Source organism: Chlorocebus sabaeus, chromosome 13 (genome assembly GCF_047675955.1).
Source record: "Chlorocebus sabaeus isolate Y175 chromosome 13, mChlSab1.0.hap1, whole genome shotgun sequence".
Lineage (NCBI taxonomy): Eukaryota > Metazoa > Chordata > Mammalia > Primates > Cercopithecidae > Chlorocebus > Chlorocebus sabaeus.
In genome coordinates, this window is record NC_132916.1 from 34,329,968 (window position 1) to 34,344,200 (window position 14,233).

The window sequence follows — 14,233 nt, forward strand, 5'->3', positions numbered from 1 at the left end:
GATTACAGGAGCGTGCCGCCACACTCGGCTAATTTTTGTATTTTTAGTAGAGACAGGGTTTCGCCATGTCAGGCTGGTTCTGAACTCCCAACCTCGTGATCCGCCCGCCTCACACATGCACTTTTCTAAAGCAACTATTTAATCATGATTCTAAGGAGTTGCTTTTTTGTATGTGCATGGAAAAGAAATACATTTGAGAAAAATAATATCTTACAAATGTATTGTGGAAACATAGGCTTGCTTCTTTCATTCCCCTAAGAAAAAGCAAGGATGGATCGTATCTTATTCATTTCTTCATCTTTATGGGCTAGCTCTGAGTTCTAGGGTATAGCAATCACACACATTTTGATGAAAGGAATGTACAGCATACAAACTAGTTTTGAAATATTATCCAAATCTCAAAAGAAAAATGGCTTTCATTGTGATTAAAATAGTGCCTTTAGGTACGATGCAAAAGCTTTTTAGAGAGAAAACCTTTCCTCATCCTTTCTTTGTACTTCAGTTTCAACACCAAACTCATTTTCTTATTTCTCTACCTTATTCCTTGGTGATTTCTAATGTCATTTATCTAACTGAACTATCAAAATCTTAGTGGCAGAAAGTAAATAAAAGCCTAATAACTTTATCTCCTAAATCCTGAGAAAACTGCCTGATTCCCATTTTAGAGCAATCACAACACCATCTTTTTCATGGAATCCTTTGTCAGGCTAGAAAGTAATTTTTAAAAAATCAAAAACCAGAAGAAACTCTAAATGCTAATAGGTATGATTTAATTATCAAGCAAATATAAAATCAAATTCATCTCAGTATTTTTAATACTGCAAATGATACACTGTTTAAGAATTTAAACATTGCATAGAATGAACCAATTACATATATTTTAACATCTTTTAATCGATCAGTGCATAATTTGCTTAATAAGGGGAAACTTTTATTAAAAAGGGCTAAATTATACTGTGCTAAAACATAAAATAACCAATTTTTGAATTTCCCAACTATTATATAACACAAGTGGTTCCAAAAGTAATTTGGTTTCCCAATGATGTAAAAAAAAAAAACTAAAGCAATTCCCAGGTTTCTTTGCTTATTTTCCTATGTTCTTACCAATTAAACTGTCAATTGCTGAAGCAAACATCAAAGAGTATGTAAACTAAAGAATATATCTCCTAAAAAGATTTTAAAATAATTTTTAAGAACAAATAACTTAGCTAAAATCTTAATGTTTTTAATTAAAAAAAAAAACAAAAACCTTTTCATGGGTATACTTTTAAATCCTGATACAGATTTTAACATTAAAAATAAAATGAGCCACAATACTGTTTATAAGATATCACAATATCTTATATTGAAAGCCCTCTTTTAGGAAGGCAAGGAAAATGAAACTACTGAAATCTAACCATAGCAAAATGTTTGACAGAATTCTAAATTAAAAGTTTATTTTGATGACTACTACTAATATTAATAATATATTCTGTTAGTTTAAGAATGCCTTCTCTTGATTCAAAATGAAGCACATACATGGATGAGTATAAGCAATATATAAAGTATTAAAAATAACCCAAGATCAGATGTCAGAATTTTACAAATTTAGAAATCAGAAAAGTACACTATCTAAATTCTGATTTCAGAACTCAAAAATGGCCAGTAAAGGTTATTTAAAATGTTTAAAGGACTCCTTGTAGTTAACAATTCAGAGGAAAATAAAATAGCTGCTTATTTTAAGATGTCACAAAAATAATTATATTAATAGTTAATAATTGCTTTATAGGTTATATAAAGAACATAAGAAAAGTATTTTATTACCTCATCAATGACAAGTGATTCTTTACATTCATGGTCAATGAAATAATTTATGATCATTTAAAGGTGTTTCAGTATTTTTAAAATGACATTAAAAAATTATACGTTATAGAAATACAATTTTCAATTTTCATAATATAGTATTAAATACTTATTCAAACTAAAGGATTATATTATGTGACCTAAAGGAACAGGTTAAAATAAGTATTCTAATAAAAACAATTTCAATGTTTCAAATATGTTAAGAACTTTGGGGAGGGCAAATACTTACGTCCTCCGTTCTTAAGAATAGAAGCCACTTAATTTTGCACAATTGACCAGTGAAATAATTTGAGTATGAGAATGTTTAAATAGAGCTTTGCTCTTCATAGAAATAATTTCCTTAATAAATTCCTATGCCAATGACGAAATATAATTGTGGCAGATATTATTAAATATAAAAATTTTAAATAAGAATGCATGAAGAACTGCACATTAAAAAATATATCTAATTTTAAAACCATATTTCAATTATACAAAACCATAGGTTTTTAAACAGTGATTTAATATAAAATAAATTTAAAAGGTTATTGTTTAGAAGTACATCAGAAACAGAATTTTATAACTTACCTTTCCCTAAATCTATAATGCACATTATCTCAAACTGTTTCACTACTGTAAACTAAAAAACTGAAGTTAAAAATAACTTCACTTACCAGTGAAATAGAAGCTTGCGTTTCTTGTGCAAAACGACCTCAGAAATATATAGAAATCATAAATTTCTCCCTTTGTTGTGAGCAGCAAACTTTAAAACTACTCACTACTCATGAATGTCTAAAGGAGATTCATAGGAAAATGATAAAACCAATTTAGGTACTCACAGGACTAAAGAACTATTCATCATGCTGAACATCTCCAGTTATTTGCTCTGAGGTACTCTGGCTCTTGCTTTAAAAAAAACTGCCCAAAAAACAGTGTTATCTTTACCAAAAATAAATATATAAATAACTATGTCACCTGAGGCTGGGTGTGGTGGCTCATGCCTATAATCCCGGCACTTTGGGAGGCCGAGGAGGGTGGATCATAAGGTCAGGAGATCAAGACCATCCTGGCTAACATGGTGAAACCCTGTCTCTACTAAAAATACAAAAAATTAGCCGGGCATGGTGGCGGGCGCCTGTAGTACCAGCAACTCGGGAGGCTGAGGCAGGAGAATGACATGAATCCAGGAGGCAGAGCTTGCAGTGAGCTGAGATCATGCCACTGCACTCCATCCTGGGCAACAGTGCGAGACTCCGTCTCAAAAAAAAAAAAAAAAAAAATTATGTCACCTGAAGTCACAACAGCACAGCATTAAATTTTGATAGGCTACTAAAGTTGAAAATAACACATTGCTAAGCAAACTAAAGCAAAAAGGAAATGAAGAAATAACCTACATACTCAGCAATTCATAACACCAACATTTCTAAAGAGTCAAGCAAACTGTATGCTAATGAAATAATTAATAGTATTAGACACCTATAGAGTGGAAAGAAGACTCTGTATAGTCATGTTAGTAATAAAATCCACTAAACAGTAGTATTTTCTTATGTGATTCCATGTTACTCTCAAAGAAAATATTATTTCCTTTAAATTAATATAACCACTACTGAAACTTACTTGACAAATCACTATACAAGCATAATATTGCACCAAGGTTATTACTGTATTATTTTTCTTTTGAGACAAGGTCTCATGCTGTCACCCAAACTGGAATGCAGTGGAATGATCACAACTCACTGCAGCTTCAATCTCCCTGGCTCAAGCGATCCTCCTACCCTCAGTCTCCCAAGTAACTGGGACTACAGGGTGTGCCATCACACCTGGCTAATTTTTAAATTTTTTGAAGAGACGAGGTTTTGCCATGTTGCCCAGGCTGGCCTCAAACTCCTGGGCTCAAGTAATCCTCCCGCCTTAGCCTTTCAAAGTGCTAGGATTACAGGCATGAGCCACTGCACCCAACCACCAAGTTTATTTTTAGTGGTTTAAAAGATGTTAAAATTGAAGTTTGAGGCATCTAAACCACAAACGCAGAATTAAGCTACTAGAAAAACAAGACTGTGTTCTTCATATTGAAAATATTTCTAAAAACATATACCTATCAAATACGTTGTACTTTATATGAAAAATGGCAGTACTGACACACTACCATCCATTGATTCATTCACCTCATCAACCATTTACTGAACATCAGTGAAGCAAGTACTGTGTGCCAAGTGCTAAAGATAAAGGTGTGAGCAAAACCAAACAATTCCCCATGTATTTCCTAGAATCTAGTATCTAATTACACTTATAAGTGTAGTGAAGTAAAAGTAGGGGACACTATAAAAGGGACCTGTTTCCTTAAGGAAGTAACATTTAAATTAAGAACAAAAGGATTATTAGCTAAGCTAGCTAAGCTGGGGAAACTGAAGCTTGTGCATGTGTTTTCATTCTCAGAATGAAAGGTGAACAGGGAATAATAATGACAGCAGGCCATCATGGGTGAAGTGCAATGAGAGACTCCAGGGTTAGCAGGGGTTAGATTAGGTAGGACCTTGAAGGTCATATTGACAATTTTCTATGTTGTCCTAATGGAAAACCTTTGAAAGGTTTTAAGCAAAGGAGTGCCAAGATCAGGAATGACTACTCATTCTAATTGCTCTATGGAGACTTGGGTAGCGGGGAATGGCAGAATAAATGCAGGTGTACCAGACAGAAGATGAATAGAGTAGTTCAGTGACAGAGATGGTAGTCACTTGGACTATGTGACAGTGATACAGAAGCATGTCAACTCAAGATACATCCTGGAGGTAGAAGGAAACAGGCTGATGATTGATTGGATCACCAGAAGGGGTGAAGCACAAGTTCTTGGCTTAAGAAACTTTCTACAGTCAGCCAAAAACTGAAAATTATTTCTAAAGCAGATCAATTATATCAATATATGACTCCCTATCCACAAAGTCTATGGGATTAGGAAAAGATTTATGACTAACTCTAGTAATGTGTACAACCAAGTAACTGGGCTCATGGAGAGAGTAATGGTATTTGGGACGGGGTAGTGGGAGAATGATGAGTTTTAAAGCCAAAATTAATTGCGAAAGCAAGAGAACATTTAGAGGCTTTCCTTTTTTTTCCCCTTTCATTTTTTCCCTTATATTTCATTATTCTATATGGCATATGCCCACTTTACTTATTTCAGTCCCAAGGAGAAATCTTAGATTTACTTAATTGCTTTGTTCCCCTACATCGTTGTCATTCTCTATGCCCTGTAACTTCAGTTCAACTGACTTCTAGACTAGAGAGCCAGGGTAAACACAATATTCCTAGCATTTCACCTTCCAATGCCCCACAATTCACATGAAATGTCATCTTCTTTCTGTAGTTCTGTAGAAGACAGCATGGAAGAGGGGGACTCTGTCAAAAAAAAAAAAAAAGAGGAAAGAAACAAAAAGAAAAGGAATCTCAACCTGGAAGAGATATTGAAACACCGACTAATTCATATCTCATTTTTGTAGATTAGCAAACTTACCTGAAAAAGGTAAGAAACTTCTCTAAGTTCACAAAATTAATGGCAGAGATGAGACTAGATTTTGTTTTCAGATTTTGCATCTACTGCTTGCTCTACTGTATTTCTGTCAGTATACATATTTTAATTTTTTGTTTCAAGTTTCCGGGGTACACGGATAAGTGATTTAGTAGTGATTTCTGGGATTAGGGTGTACCCATCACCTGAGCAGTATACACTGTACCCAATATGTAGTCTTTTATCCCTCAGCCCCCTCCCACCCTCTTTATCTGTTACTGATTATTATTATGATTTGTTATTTATTATTATTATTTTGCAGAGACGGGGTCTCCCTATCTTGCCTGCCCAGGCTGGGGTCGAACTCCTGAGCTCAAGCAATCCTCCTGCCTCTGCCTCCTATTACAGGTGTGAGCCACTATGCCCGGCCTTGTTACTGTTTTTAAATCTATTTTGTATTCTTGACAAATTGGCCTCCCAAATTTCACAATACCCTAAAAGATTTTCAATAGTATTTTGAAGCTCCAAATAATGTTCCTCAATTCCCAGATGACTACTTCCTTCAATAAATATTTACAGATTACATATTATAGTTAAAATATAGAAAGTGAAAGGAATAGAAAAGAAGTAAAATAGCTTCACCAACCAGAAGCTTACAAAATAATCAGGAAGCAAAAATATGTAACAAAAAATGTAAAACAATAAAAATGAACATATAGCTAAGGTCTAAAGTAGACTAAGGTAAATTATTATGCATTTGAGAGAATGAAATCAAAACAAGCCAAAGAGGTTAAAGAAAGGCAGTAATTCAGACCGTTGCGTCCAATAAATTAACTAGCTAGCCACAGGTGGCTAAATTAAAACGAAGTAAATAATTTAAAAATCAGTTCCTCAGTCACACTAGCCACATTTCAAGTGCTCAATAGCCACACTGGACAGGGTAGTTACAGAACACTACCTTCACTGCAGAAAGTTGTACTGGACAGCACTGACGTCCATCACAAACAAAATGGCATGGACAGAGGATATTTTAAGTCGAGCATAAGAGAAGAAAAACTGACATTTGCGTGAAAGGAAAACAGAAGTAGGAATAAAAGATTTTTTAAAAAGCAATCAAGTTGAAGATTTTGAACTTTGGTAGTCAATGAGGAACAAATAAGTCTTCTTAAAAAGGAGTAAAAGGGCTGGGCACGGTGGCTCATGCCTATAATCCCAGCACTTTGGGAGGTTGAGGCGGGTGGATCACCTTACGTCAGGAGTTCGAGACCAGCCTGGCTAACGTGGTAAGACCCCCGTTTCTACTAAAAATACAAAAAACAAGCCAGGCTCGGTGGCACAAGCCTGTAATCCCAGCTACTTGGAAGGCTGAGGCAGGAAAATCACTTGAATCCGGGAAACGAAGGTTGCAGTGAACTGAGATCACACCATTGCACTCCAGCTTGGGTAACAAGAGTGAAATCTGTCTCAAAAAAAAAAAAAGAGTAAAAGATGACAAACATTTGATCTTAAAGAGATTTTAATGTGTATTATGGAGTAAATGTGGAATGACTAAAGAGAGTAAACCACTGGGTTATAGGGTATATACACGCATACATACATACAGCTTTAGTTAATATTGTCAAATAGTTTTCAAAGTGCTTGAACTAATTTATACCCCCATCAGCAACTTATGAGAGTTCCAGCTGTTTGACATTCTCGGTAACACTTGGTATTACACACCAGTAATTTGAGGATCGAAGCAAGACTAACCACATTTCATTCTAAAGTTTCATCTAGTCTACTAAAATTTTTAATTTCTAAAACCTTTGGTCATAAATAAAAATAATAAAATATTAAATGTATTACTCTTGATTGAATCCTTTTTAGGAAATAAACAATGTGGAGCATCCTACATGTCACAAAAACAGTTATTTCCTACATCCTGTAATACGAGAATTCTATAAACTCAAGAATTCCAAGATTGGTCTAAACAATAGGATCAACAAAATGCACACTTACATTGATTCATCTCTTGTACAAGTTTAATAAAGTAATAGTAATTTTTAAATACTACTTTGTAGACATACATAAAATCACAATATTAATCACAATTTTGAATGAACTTTAAAAACTTACAAAATCACCTCTATTATGTTTGATTTTTAGCTACATCCTCACCTTTCTACTGTTTCTTAACATCACAGATGAAAGAAAATAAAAAATACAGAGAAAGTGGTAAGTATATTATTATCTTAGTTCTATTTCCCCATTTGGACATAGAAATGCTATGCCAAATCAAATCAGTGAGAAAAATCAACTTACATCTTATTTGGGAGTCACAACCATCCCATTACATGCACATATTATTGTATCTTTTTGTCCTGTTTTTTGGGAAAAAAAAACATACAAATTTTATTGAGGTATTAAGTGAGGCACAACATACAGCATGTGGCAGGCAGAATTCTAAGATGGCTACATGATATCCAGTCCCTAGCACTATTCCTATGATTATATTACATGTTAAGAGAGGTTTTAAAGATACAATTATGGTCAATTATCAGCTGACCTTAAAATCGGGAGATTATATGGGTGGGCTTAATCTAAACACATGAGACCTTTGAAAGTGAAGCTTTCTCCAGCTGCCAGCAGAGAAAGGAGGCAAAGATTTGAAGCACGAGGGAGATGTGGCAGCTACTGCTGGCTTAAAGATGGAGGGAACCTGAAAGCAGTTCTAGGAGCTAGAAACCTTTTTCTGACACCCAGGAAGAAGACAGGAACCTGGACACCAGGAACAATAATATTAAATCCAACAAAAACTTACTCTGGCTAACTACTCTCCTTAAATTGGGATTCTGTTATTATTTCATATATGTCTGTATTATCAAAATTCTTCCAAACTTTCATTTTGTCTTCACAGTCCAAGAGAAACAATTCACAATTCATTGAAGAATTATAACCATCAGGAAAAATAGAATCTGCCTCTGTACTTATTAGATATGAAAAGGGAAGCTTAAGATTGTACAACTACAAGGAACCTGAATGAGCTTGTAAGCTGATTGTTCCCCAGAGCCAAGAGAAAAGAAATGTAGCTGTCACTGCCATAATTTTGGACTTTTGAGTCCCTATGCAGATAACCCAGCCAAGTCTACTCATACTTCTGACCTACAGGACTGTAAGATAATTACTAGAGATGTTTTAGCCTGCTAAATATGTAGTAATTCATTAAGCAGTGATAGAAAACTAATGCACTGCACATACTGGTGTAAAATTTGATTAGGTTTAAAACAGTTTTAACATGGCTTAATACTGTGAAATCATCACAATCATCCCCCAGATTTTCTCTGTGCCCCATTGTAATCCCTTCCTCCCCTCATGTTTCCAAGGACCACTGACCTTTCTGTCACCGTAGATTAATTTGCTTGCTGAATTCTATATAAATGGATTCACAGAGTAGTAACTATTGTCTGCCTTCTTTTGTTCAGCCTAATGATTGAGATGCTTGAGATTCATCCATGTTGTTGCACTTGTTTATGGAAATTTGGGTAATATTCCGGTTTTGATTATTATAAATAAAGTAACTTACGAACATTTTATACAAGTCTCTGTGTGGATGTTTTTGTTTTTCTTGGGTAAATACTTAGGAGTGGAATGGTTGGGTTATATGTTTAGCTTTGTAAAAAACTACAAAATTGCTTTCCAAAGCAGTTTAACCATTTTACATTTCCACCAACAGAGTTCTAGGTGAAGATAGGGAGCCAGGAAACAATAATGGCAAAATAGTTAAACCAAATCTACCGTTCTGGTTTCTGTTCCAGTTTGACCTTATGGCAAATAAAAAGAATAACTAGCTGTACAATGTCCAAAAAGAAAGCTTAAGACTGATTTAGTAAGAGCCCTAATATTTAAAAGAAGCCAAAGATTAAATCTATCTATGTTGATTTCTCACTACATTCTCACCCAAACTTGGTATAGTCAACCTAAAATAATTTCAGTCAATCTAGTGCATGTACAGTGGTAGCTCATAATTTTAATATGCATTTTTCTATCCTGCTTAAAGCTAACACAAGGCTGGGCACAGTGGTTCACACCTGTAATCCCACTTTGGGAGGCTGAGGTGGGAGGACTGCTTGAGCTCAGAAGTTCAAGACCAGCTTGGGTAACATAGTGAGAGCTGGTTTCTACAATGTGCTGCTACATTCCAGCCTGGATGACACAGCAAGACCCATCTCAGGAAAAAAAAAAAAAGCCAACAATAGGAAAACTTGGATTTGTGTGTGTGTGGTAATTTGAGGTTTATGCTATAAACCTGGATTTAAACAAACTCAATTAGAATGAATAGAATATTATAAAACATTTGATAAGAGGGACTGTGCTTATATTTAAATGTGACAATAATATATGTTTGTTTTAAGTAGGGAGAGGAAGAGTTGAGGATACATTTGGAGTGAAAATTAGAGGGATTCCTTTGAGTTCCAAAAGTAAATTTCAGGAGTTGTGAACTCTCCTTTTCTATATCTGAAAAATTGTTAGGGGAAGTGAGGTTCGACAAACTGTTTGAATGATGGCAAGGAAGATGGACTGACAGGCAAAGACTTAAGTCTGTTTTTTCTAAGTTTACTTTTTTCCAACATAATTATCAATGCTTTTATTTTGTGGTCTATACACCTAATATAATACAATATCATACGGATTATAATGATGTGAATGAACACTCCTAAAGAACATTCTAAAGTACCTAACAGTATCATATAGAAACACAGGACTTAAAAATAACTTTTAATATCAAAGTGGAAGAGGATGAAGCAAGTAATTTATTGATTTCCTTTAGAAAAGAATTCTAAAGGTAATACCTAAAATATATTAATACATGCATGGTTTGAGCCAGGACAGTAATTGCATATTATAAAAAGGTACCTTAAGAGAAAGATATAAAAAGAAAGTTCCACAAAATTTCACTTGATTGAATTTCCATACAGAAGCAATAAGGATAAAAATAGTTGTTCCCTACACTTCACAATTTATCCATTATTATAAACATTTTAATAAACATGATTATAAAGATTATAAACTTTTCTATTAATAAAATTATCCAAACTATACACCTGAATATAATTACCTTTGATTGATAATTTACTTTATATGGGAACAAACAAACATACCACAAACTTTGAAATATTGCAACAGAGTCATTTGAAGATTTTAAATATTTTTCAGCCATGGTTTATAACTTTATTGCACTAAAAAAAAAAAATCAGAGAATTTGGATAAAAATTGAAATGCAAAGACTAAAAGGATCCAAAGCCTGGATCTTATGTAAATTTGTCCTTAGTGAAAGTCAGGCACACGTAAAAAATTCTGCTAAGAACATCCTAACGCCAAATAAGACATAAAAGGATATAATATGCTGAAATTATACATAGGATAGCTAGTATTAATGAAATAGATACTTTTGAAAGAGACACCTTCACAGTGGATGACTTCCAGCTAGGGCATGCAAAAGTAATGAACCAGGTGCTCCTAATACCCTGAAATAACCAGACACTCTACATATTTTCAGTTTTGTCTATAGAGTAAATCAATATAGATTTACTTAATCTATAGTTCTCCCTAAGTATCAGGGCTCTTATTAATTCAATAACTCTTAACCATTATTTTTGGCCTTGATATATCAATATACCATCACAACATACACTTAAGTATGCTTTTTATCTGCTATAAGCACAAACTGGAACAGAAACTAAAAAGGTAGATTTGGTTAAACTGTTTTGCCATTATCATTTCCTGGTTTGGAATGAAGTTAAGAGAGTTCTTTGAAAGCAAATCTAGGATCAATAGCTTAAAGTGATGAGAAGACATTTAATTTGAACAGAAAAAAAATATTTTTATATCAGACATTTCCAATAAGGAAATTATTTACCTCTAGAAGAGATATTTTTACTAGATTCCAGGTTGGACTACATTATTTCTAAAGTGCCTTCTTGTTTACCATCTTATATAATATAAAACGGGAATTTTAGGGAATGAGGAACCCTCACATGAGCTTCTTTGACCCTAAGATAAAATAAGTGAATAATTCACTCAGGTGATTTGTCTGAGTCAATGTTACACTCCATAAGCATAGTAATTTTTTTTAAAAAAAGATATGATTCATGTTGGAGTTAAGAGTGAGGGTTAGAACCAGCTACTATTCTATTTAGAATGGATGTCTACTTTCTTCCCTATCTAGCTCAATCCAATTAATCCTTCAATGTCCAGAACAAACCCTTCCTTCACCATGAAAACCTTCTTAATATACCCAGTTCATGGTGAGTTAGTCCTTCCTCTGAATTCAGAGTTCTATTCTCTATGCTAGTAATTATTATTATTAACCAAATAGCCATTTACTGCATCGTGATCTTTCTTGAACTGTTTCTTACACTATTTCAGTTTTCCATGCTTATATCTTGTCTATTCAGTCATACCATAAGCTCCCTGAAGACACGGATCATATCTTATATTTCTCTGTATGTCCCATAGCAACTAATAACATTTTGTGTTTTGACTATTCAGAATTGGTTGAATAAGAACAGAAAATTACAGATTACTTTGAAAACTGGGGAAGGCAAATTTGGGAGATGCAAGCATAAGAAAAGAAAAAAGAGCAAATAAGTAAAAATAATACACAGGTTAGTAGCTAGAGTCAACCCTGCATTAGGAAACAAAAACAAAAACAGAAAACAGTCTGTTGAGTTAAAGATAGTAAGGTTCTAGACCAAGCTCCATGTATACTTAAGATGAGAACCATTGATATAGGGGACAACTGTGTGACACTGCCAGAATCTGAGAAAAGGAACATTATCGCTGAAGTGAAGTGACATTATAATATTTTTTCCACACCTTTAATTTTATCTTTTGGCACCTGAAAGGGGTCTTCAAATAGCAACTCCAACTGACACCAGATGGTACCTGTTGGAGCCTAATGCCGGGCTACGGCCAGCAAACCAAATAAACATCACTATTCATAAGACCACAGTTAGAAGTTGAGCATCCCTTATCTGAAATGCTTGGGACCGGAAGTTTTTCCAGTTTCAAAAACATCTGAATATTGCACACATGTAATGAGATCTCTTGGGGACAGGACCCACGTTTAAACATGAAATTCATTATGTTTCCTATATACCTTATACACATGGCCTGCAGGCAATTTTATGTAACACTTTAAATAATTCTGTGCATTAAAGTGTTTTCAAGTACCTACATGTGAAATTTTCCACTTGTGATGTCATGTTGGTGCTCAAAATGTTTCGGATTTTGGAACATTTCAGATTTTGGATTAGGGATGCTCAACCTGTACCTTGGGAAGCATCTATTTCTTTAACATAGCTCTAAAAGAACCATGGCTTCACCAATTTTTCAACTCCTATTTAGTATATAAAATACCCTTTTACATTCAAAAATACCAACTTGAAAGTTTTATCTAGTTAGAATAAGTCTAATTTAAAAACAGAATATACACTTTCATCATACACAAAATTATATTAAAAATGTTAATTACACTTGTTACATCACAGTATTTTATAAAACAGTATAGTAAGAAAAATAGTTGATTTAAAATCAAGTGTCTAATGAAAACTACGAGCCAAGGAAGAATAATATGTTAGCTAACTGCTGGACGGACTAAAAATAATGGAAAAATCAGATATAGGACTCTTTTAGGAGCACCTATAATTTACCACTTAAGAATTGATGAGGATCTGGGTTTTAGACTGTTGGTAGTCAGAAATAACAGAAGAAAAATCATTAGATACAGAATAAGACAGGTTTTGAGCCTAGGAAAGTATGCCACCTTTAGCTGAAATGAAAAAAAATTGAGGCGCTAGTTCCAAACCTATTGTAAAACCAACAATGTTTTCTAATCCTGTCCCTACACACTTAATTTTTAAAAGTAGAAGATGCTTTCAAGACCATTCCACTTTTATTAGTATATAACTTTTGAAGCAGAAATGAGAAGTAGCTTTAAATTGACACCTGCTATCAGGAGTTGCTATTGAGATACATTACTTCTTAATTTTATCTTGAAGATTTTAATGATTTTGCAGCCGTAGCTTCCACTGCAACTTTATTCCAAAAGCTATCATCAACAGTTGTTTTAACATGCTGATTTTTCCAACACTGTTTAAAATTGAGAACAAAAATAATATCCAACATTTATTATTTCTTGTTTCTCATACTCAAAGAACCTACCTTTTTCTTTGAATAATTAGAACAATGAAACATGAGGCCTAAGGAGTAATTTAAGTTTAGCCAATTACTTTTAATTATAATAGGAGAGGATCACTATAGCAAAACCCTCAGTAATCACACTCTACCAATTATGAATTTGAAATTACCTAGATGAAATAAATGCAATTCTTGCTTACCCAAAAGTCTGAAACATTTTTTCATTAAAAAAAAAGTTACCTATCGCTACTAAAGACGTATCTGACTGGAAAATCTTTAGCTGTAAAAACTAAGGCTCAATAAATCAGAAAGTCCTCTCAAGGTGTCTTCCTCCAACTTCTAAGTTCAGAAGATAAAAAGCAGTATTCTAAATTCATTAATTCAACAAATATTTTAAGTACCTTTTTACTTATGTTATAGTCTTTTACTCATGATGCACTGTTTAACTGTACTAAACAGCGTATTACATTTTCTACCAACTAACCTCGTTTTACTCATTATCATCATCTTATTTAGAAGAAAACATATGTTCTTAGGAGGGAGGTACTAACTAAAGTTTCATTTAACTAGCAATGAAACTCATCCAAAAATCCTACCAACTGTTGGATAAATTTGGCTATCCCTCTTTCTTCCACATACTGATCCCCTGAATAAGCTCATTATACTCACATGAACCTCTTAGATAGCAGTGGACCATTCTTGAGTCAAGAGTACCTCATTTTACTAGATTAA

General features: G+C 33.7%; 1 protein-coding gene across 6 annotated transcripts in view; it reads right to left on the reverse strand.

Moving 5' to 3' along the window:
• Nucleotides 1–14,233, reverse strand: part of WASF1 (WASP family member 1) — a 73,234-nt gene that overhangs the window by 38,920 nt on the left and 20,081 nt on the right. Inside the window, exon 2 of one of the 6 annotated variants that reach the window (XM_073022410.1) lies at nt 7,625–7,683. The exons of the other annotated variants lie outside the window; for them this stretch is intronic. The gene's annotated coding sequence lies outside the window, so the exon portion shown is untranslated. The remainder of the gene's footprint in view (nt 1–7,624; nt 7,684–14,233) is intronic. 6 annotated transcript variants of the gene reach the window in all.